We start from the raw sequence: 9,283 nt of genomic DNA, 5'->3' as shown, positions 1-9,283 counted from the left end.
TGTTAAAATTAGGGTAATAGCGTCGTATTTCAAGTTCACAATATTATTAAACGTTGTAGTAGTTTTAATAAAAATTACTATGTTATAAATAAGGTTGCTATGTTAAAAATAATGGTCAATATGTTCAATATAATGTCAGTTGCATGTGTATAGACCTCGGATCCACAATAATATTATTGTGGACCAGGTCCACGCAAGTCTTAATAATGTCTTAGATTCGACTGGTTCGTTTCAACCCCATTTTAGGTTATAAAATTGCGGTATAATACTACGATAATTATCGTTGTCCAATAGCTAGGTCCCCATTATATTATTAAAAAGAGGACGTTGAATTGCCACTCATATTTGTAGTTATATTTTTTTTTTAATTTTTTTTTTCAAAGTTAGTGACCTTTTTTTAGACAAAACGTAAAATACAATTAAATATTTAGACTAGAGATTTTTATAGGTAGATTTTTATAGGTTCATCACTAAAAAATAAAAAAATAAATAATAAATAAAAAAAGAAAAGAAAGAAAGAAAAGAAAAGAAAAAAGTAGAATTTATGCAAAATTACAATATCAAATACAAAGTATATAATTGACAGATTAGGTCTTAGATGGTGGTGGTAACAAGATTTAAGATCAAATTTAGCTTATATGGAGTAATATTTATTTTTTGTTGTTCTCTTTATCATATCTTTTTTTTTTTTTTTGAAACCGATCATATCTCTTTTATAATTTTACTTGTATAAATGTTTATATATATTTCCGTAATTTGAAAAAGGGCTAGGAGGCAAGAAAGAAATTCTAACACATGACAATTTAAAGTAGTAACCAACAAGAGTTGGCTCAACCGCTCAAGTGGTTTGTATAAACTATTAAGGCCCCGTTCTTTAGAGTTGCTTTGCTCTGCTCTGCTCTGCTGAAATCTGCTTTGCTCTGCTCTGCTTTGCTGAAATCTGCTCTGCTCTGCTTCAATCTGCTCTGCTCTGCTCTGCCATGCTCTACTTAAAATTAATACTTAATATTAAATTATTATAATAATAATTAATATTTTATAATAATAATAATAATAAATAAATAATATTTAATAATAATAAATAAATAATATTTAATTATAATAATAATTAATACTTAATAATAATAATAATAACAATAATTAATTATTGATATTTAATAAAAAAATAAAAAAATAAAAAAATAATTATTACTATTTAATAATAATAATAATAAATTAATAATAATAATAATAATAATAATAATAATAAAAATAATAATTAATATTTAATAATAATAATAATAATAGTAATAATAATAGTAATTATACTAACAGTAATAATAATATTTGTAACTAATAATATTAATTATAATAACAATAATTGATTTTTATAATAGCAATTAATATTAAGATAATGACTAATATTTAAAGATAATACTAATTATTAATTTTTAATAATAATAATTAAATAATATTTAATAATAATTATAATTAATATAATAATAATTAATATTTAACTTTAAAAATTTAATGATTATAATAATAATGCGATAATATTAGTAGTAGTAGTAGTAGTAATAATAATAATAATAATAATAATAATAATAATAATAATAATAATAATAATAATAATAATAATAATAATAATAATAATAATAATAATAATAATAATAATAATAATAATAATAATAATAATTAATATTTAATAATAATAATAATTAATATTTAATAATAATAATAATAGTAGTAGTAGTAGTAATAATAATAGTAGTAGTAGTAGTAATAATAATAATAATAATAATAATAATAATAATGATAATAATAATGATAATAATAATAATAATAATAATAATAATAATAATAATAATAATAATAATAATAATAATAATAAAATCTGCTCTGCTCTGCTCTGCTCGGCTGAAATCTGCTCTGCTTTGCTCTGCTCTGCTCTGCTGAAATCTGCTCTGCTCTGCTCTGCTTTGCTTTGCTCTGCTGAAATCTGCTCTGCTCTGCCCAGAAGCTCAAAAGAATAGGGCCTAAGAGTCTCACCGTATGTAGAAACTCTTGTTAGGAGATTAACCAACCATAAGTCAAGTGTGTGACCCGGGTTGGATCCGGATATAACTATGGTGAACCGGATGGACATCCTTTTAAAAAAAAATAAAAAAAAAATAAAAAAAAAATAAAAGTTGTAGAAGTTTCTAGACCTTAGTCATTAGAAAAATGTGGCGAATAAGCAGTAAGCACCCATGACTCCTTGAGTCAAGTCTAAAAAGGTAAAACATGTGATGATAAATTAGGCACTTAAAGAGTTGGTAATTTACCTATAGTTAAAATTGACTCCACTACTTATTTTGGTATCCTTCTCATGAAGCATAGAGAAGGAGCCGAGGAGTAAGAGACACGCTTTAGGATAAGTATACCATGGATTTGCATTGTCGATTTTATCAATTACCTCTTACTTTGGATTAAAATTCATCTATATAATAATCATGTGTTACCTATGTAGTAGCAAGCTGTGACGACAATTCGATGTATGTTTGTTAATTTTTTAGGAGCACATTTTTTTTTTATATTGGTGTTTAGAGATCGAGCCACACAGACGGGGTGATAATCGATCCCATACATCTTGAAATCGAAAAAAAAAAAAAAAAATCTAATTACTTGACTTATCCCTTAGTCTCTTAGAAGTACATATGTTTGATCCAACATGGAGAATATATACTTTACTATTACAAGTATAAGATTCCTTCGATATTTATGGTGATCCAAAGTTGTGGCCTTGTTTTATTTTACATTGCACAATTGTCAAATGTTAGCATCAACATTAATTAGCTTGCATCAAATCAGGCTCATCGAGAGGATCTTAAGTTCCGATCAGCTGCCCCTACTACCCTACCATTATTATTTGACCCTTTTTTTTCCTATTATTTTTTTCTCATATTATTTTCTTCCCTCAGATCTTATTTAGTTGGAATTTGTTTTATTATCAGTCGACTAAAATTAACAAAAGAAATTATTAGCTCAACAAAATTTCCATTTTTCAAATACTAGACCAATAAGAGTTCTGGTCGTCAAGACGACAAATTGGACACGGCCACACAGGTCTCTTTCATTAGACGTAGAGATAACACAAATGGAGTATGTGGTTTAATTTGATACAATTTATAACTTGTTGAGTTACTATTCCTATCTTTATCACACCCCTTTAAATTCTGTCAAAAAAATATTCTATGTTCCATCATATTTAAGAGGTCATAGTAAATTTGAGACATAGAGAGTAATTTGAAAACGAATTTATTAGATGCTGAGATATAATATTGTGTTAATCTTGTTATTGCTTAATGCATATCATAGGCCCTCATCAAACTCAACATAAGGATAGAATTCCAAATAGATTCCCTTTTAAAATCTTCCAAAACTCAACCAAACATTTACTATAACACATGTGGCGAGTTACCTACTGACGTGGGTTGGGCGATAATTCTTGCCTTTTTTTTTAACAATAATTCTTGCCCTTAATTTAGGGCTTCCCTGCAATTCATTAAATTTATGTGGTGGTCGACTGGTGGCATTAGTGATCGTTGGTCGGCTAGTGTTGCTAATGGTGGTGCGACGAGTGATATTAGTGGTTGTGCGGTGGTGATAGAGTAGAGAGAAAGGGGTGTGGCTGCTAAATGTACTTATTTACAAAATAACCGTTGATATAAACAAGTTTTGTTAATATATACTTCGTAGGATATATGAACTTGTGTTTTTTCATATTTTCAACCCGATCTTATACTTTATAAAAGTTTCTTGCTGTCATTTACAATTGATCACATTAAATAAATAAAAAAAATTAAAAAAAAAGAAAAAGAAATTGATAGCTTGAAAATATACATTAATACTAATAATCTAATAATATTTTCTTCAAAATAACAATTGTTATTATTACTTACATTAGCTTAGTACAAAATATGGAGTAGGGTCAAAGTAAGATATGTGTATATAATATTAATATATATTGTATGTGAATTAAAGTGCATTAATCTAAATTATTTTTATTAATTACTCCGTATTAATATTGAATTTGTTTATGATTATTTATTATTGATTCTTATATTCATTAATTAATTCCCTGGCCCCTTGTATATATACGATTATACCCCAACCCCATATAATACTTTGTATCATATTTGTAAGGTGTAATGTACAAGCAAGGTTTAAAGCCTTTAATGTGTGTGTGTGTAAGATTTTCAGCTGAGTAATGAGTACTCCCTAGTCCCTACTCCCTACTCCGTATGAAATTAGACAATTATGGTGTGTTGATTTATTGAGACATGCAGACCAATTTGAGTGATACTAGTCAATATTTCATTCTATGTTGCAAATCTATTTCCATTATTAATTATTATTGGTAGTACTTGAGTAAATAGATCCAAGTAATTCAAAGATTGTGCCATTCTTATACGAAGTATAAAAGTGCTGTCATGTAGTTTGGAGGCTTTGAACCAATAAACTAAGAACACCTTAGGGCCTATGACACGATTATTTTCAGTTCAGTTCAGCATTAATAAGTTTAGTTCAGTTCAGTTCAGTTCCTAATTTCCTTCTCTTATAAAATATTCATTTTACTTCAGCTCATTTCAGTCAATGAAAACAGACCCTTAGTAAAAAACAATTTCTCCTCGACATCTACCAATCATTGATTTGTTGAATTGTTGGTAAAGGGTCGAGTAATTTTAGAGTTCTTTTTTTTTTATAATTTTTTTTTTCTTAATAATTCTAAGATATACCGGTTTATTACATTCAAGTTATGGCTAAAAAATCCTTTCAAAAAAAAGTTATGGCTAAAAAGTTGTACTCAGTGTATGATTTATATCCGGAGTTATTTTTTTATAAAAGTTTTTTTCCAATTATATTAATATATATATTCAATTCTCAAACTGCGTATAATTAAATAATGTCTTATAATACGCATAAAAACTTAAAAATAGAGATATTTAGACATTAATAACTCCAATAAATACGTAATGCAACGCTCTACATAAAAGATCGAGTTTCTTGTTTAAACTTTGCTTGTGAGGTTATGTAGCCAAGTAGGCATGAGATGTCTTGGTCATAACTCATCTTAACAGCTCCCAACAACTCGGCATGCAATTTGCAGGCTTAACATATCAAAGTCACCATCAACATTTTTAAGCCTAAGGAAAATGACTTTCTTTTAAAATTTTCTCATAAACCAATAAAAAAAATATAAAAGAAAATAATTTTATAAATAAATCACTAAGCATCAAAGTTTGGAATTATGATGATGCCCTCAAAAATCAATAATAATAAGAAAAAGAAGTCTTTTTCCGTGCTGTTCCGTAAAGAGGTATCTTTGCATGATCATAACCATAAATGTAAGAATTGCATGGCTATTGTTTACTCAACTTATTAGCTGTTTTGCACAATTTTAGTTGTTTTTATTTTTACTTTGTAATTGTATGTCTTTTTGATGATATTCGTTTGTTTGGTACAGAGGAAGTGTGGAACTTCCAATTGGTAGAGGAGAAAATTCAAAAACCTCTCGATCACATGACGGTGTAATGATAAAACACTTTTAATGATCGAATATTTTAACCAGTACAATTTTGGGACAATCTTTAAAACTTTTTGGCTTTTATGTAGGGGTATTTTAGGTTTTTGAAACTAAATGACAGTAAATTAAGAATAAAAATGTACTTAGTAATATCGTACTTTTTATTTTGTGTAAACATAACCTCCCCACCAATGTACGAACTTCTTAGTTGTGCCTTCCTTTCCCCCTTTCTTAGTACCAAGTGTGGGACTCGTATTAATTGAATTAAGACAAATATATTTGCTTTGCTTTGTTGTAAATGTAATACTTTACGCTTATTGTATTGAGGATATTCATCATATCACATGTTATTTAAATGACAACTATAGTATTTTCAATTGATGTAGCATGTATTGAAGATATTGATCATATCACATGTTATTTAAATTTTACCTCATACAAGTTTATGGGCCAAATATTTGCTTTGAGATGATTTTATTTAATGCTTATGGTCCAAATATAATTAATAACAGTTGTGTATTACTTATGTTTCCTTCTTATCTTATTTTCTTCATTTTTGTGGACTGACATAATCACATAAACCCATATTTCCAACCCATAACCATAACCAATATTAACAATAACTTTCATTGGTATATGGACCAACTCCACCTAAAAAGTCAAACTTTTGCTACGCAAACCATAAAACCCAAATAGGCATACTTCCTCCGTTCTGTTAATATTGCAACAAGGAGGAAATTACGCATCCCAAAATACATTTTATATGTTAAATATCTATAATTGTGTAAGAGTAAATATTATAAAAAGTTGATATTGTGAAAGTATTAAATGAGACGAATCCAACAAGATCCCACTTGACTATATTTTGATTAACGTATAACTCATATTATATGGTCAAACAAAAGTGATGAATAGTGCAAAAAGTCCATTATTGTAATATTAATAGAACGGAGAAAGTATATACCAATATAAAAATTTGTTCTATTATATCTATTTCGAATAATGATGTGATCCTTTCTACCAATAAGTGGCAGACGGCCCATATTATATTTATTGGGCCAAGGTAGTCTGGGCAGCAGTTATAAGCGACAAAACTCATAAAACACTACAATACTATTCGACTGTCCTCGTTGATGGGACAACTTTTGCATCTTCGTTTTAATTATTCGAAGTACTCCGTATAAGTCAGTTAGTGTGTACTTTATTGAGCACTCTGCTTTGGGTTCCCATATAGAACTACTACATATAATATAAGGTACGTAAGAGGCTGAATAAGAGTTGAGTGAATCGACCTAGTCGTTGGAGGTCCTTCTTTCACCCAAAATAAAAAAATAAAAAAAAAAAGAAGAAAGAGTTACTACATATATTGTCATAGACTTGATAATACTCAGCTCGATCCGCTGATCAAGCACGACCCGGTCCTAGGGTTTGGTGAAATTGTTGGGCCAACTTTTTTTGGAGTTTGGATAACCTAAATTTAATTTTTAGTTATAATTTGGCCCGGCCAAAAAATGACCAAAAAAGCCTGATCTTATGGCCCAAAATAACAGGCTTGGACCGCACATGAGTTTGACATATTCTTAGGTGCACACTCATGCACCTAGAAAGGTGTAACAACGGCACAATATGAACATTAGCTTTTCAGAAAAAGAACATTAGGTTTCTTCTCCTTTATTTTTCTCCTTCATTTTTTATTTTCTCTCTCCTCTGTTTTTTTAATTTTCCCCCTTTTTTACACTTTTTTGATTGAATTTGTTCCTTACAACATGAAAATAGTTATTAAGTATGAATTTTTGTGTGAATTTCGATTTTGTGCTTTAATTTCGATTGATTAAGGTAGTATATGAATCTTTGAATTCACAAATTATACTCTATTTTTTCTCCTTCCTTCTTTAATTCCTTTTTCCTCTTTTTTTTCAATTTTTTTTTCAATTTTTCTCGTTTTTTTCGATTTAACGATTGAATATGTTACTTACAATATGGAATTGGTTGTTTATTTGATTTTTTGAATCCATATGAATTATTTTTTTATTTTATTTTTTTTAGCTTCGATCAATTTCATTTGTGTATGAATTTCATTTGATTTTCTGCATTTTTTTTATCAATGAACATAATCATGCAAAATATGAACATATGCATAGGTTCCCTTAAATGTGAACATTAGCTTTTCAAAAAGTGAACATAAGCATAAAACATATGAACATATGCATTTCAGAAATTAAACATAACAATTCAAAATATGAACGTAAGCATTGGTTTCCTTAAAGTGAATATAACCATTTAAAAGGTGAACATATGCGTAAAAAATATGATCATATGCATTTAAGAGAGAGAAGATATGCATAACCAGACTTAATGAGAACAACAAACATTTATTATGAATATTTACATTATGAACATATAAATTATTATTATGAATATAAGGCATTTTATTATGAACATAAAAAATTGAAGAAATAAAATAATATGATTATGAAACATATGCATCATAATTCATAAGTATTAAAAATATGAACATATGCATTGGTTCATTTGTGAATGCGTATGAACGTAATTAAGCATTTCAGAAGGTGAACATATACATAAAAAAAATATGAACATATGAATTTTGAAAGTGAATATAAGCATTTCAGAAAGTTTACAAACGAATTCAAAATATGAACATAAGAATTCAAAATATAAACATATGCATTTCGAAATGTGAACATAAAATATCCGTTTGATTTCACTAATTTTTTTTTGACAATTTCAATAATAAATTTCGAACAATATTCAAACAAAATTAAGTGATAATCATATAAATTTAAACAAAATTAAGTGAAATTTACATAAAATTGCCTTTTTGGGGAGGATCATTTTGATTTTGCATCTCTTTTCTAATGTCCATTGAAGTTTTTGCAGTTTTTTAGTGAAAGAATGAAATAGAGGAGAGAGAAAGTGAAAAAGAGGAGAGAGAAAATCATATAGAAGAAGAAGATTTTTGAGTTTGGAAATGCCGTTACATTTATTGGGTGTGGGTGTGTGTATTGGGTGTAGGTGGGTGTATTGTAGTTTCCGTGTTTTTTAATTTTAGGGCTTTTTTTAATTGAGTTGTGTGTAGTTAGGCTTTTGGGCTACGTTGTTACACCTATTTAAAGTGCACAATGGTGCACCTTAGACTAATTGCACGAGTTTTGGCCCAAGCCCAAACTGGTTAATGTTTTCGCCAAAGTTGGCCCATAATTAAGTCTACAACTCCACCGCTCCACGTTGCTTGATAAACTATCTCTCACTAGTCATATGAAGAGCCCGGTAGAACCATTCACAAAGTCAATCTCGCCCGAATTAGCAACCTAAACACTTCGGAGGTGGAGAGAAAGGTGAGGGTCTCCCAAAGTGTCCATAGTGATCCTACCCGTCCATAATCAATAACATAGATGCAATTTGATAGCTCTAAATTATAATACGGAGTAGTGAATTTTTTTTTTTTTTTTTTATTTTTTTTTATTTTTTAATAGCAAAAAATATTTCATCAATTAAAAGTCATACGACATCTACAATAGAAATTCGACGTTAACAAATACATAAGATATTGAATCAAATAAAATTTTCCTTCATAAAAATTAGTATCGTTAGTCTCCAACAAGACGGAGTAGTGAATCTAGTGAAAGACAATTAAATAATTTCACCGGGTGGAACACAGTTCGCTAAAATAGTAGCTTAGGATAGGATAAGGCAGACCAATTTAACCACACTAGC

Source organism: Chenopodium album, chromosome 5, assembly GCF_948465745.1.
Source record: "Chenopodium album chromosome 5, dcCheAlbu1.1, whole genome shotgun sequence".
In the NCBI taxonomy this organism is placed as follows: domain Eukaryota; kingdom Viridiplantae; phylum Streptophyta; class Magnoliopsida; order Caryophyllales; family Amaranthaceae; genus Chenopodium; species Chenopodium album.
Note: the sequence above shows the minus strand (reverse complement) of the source record.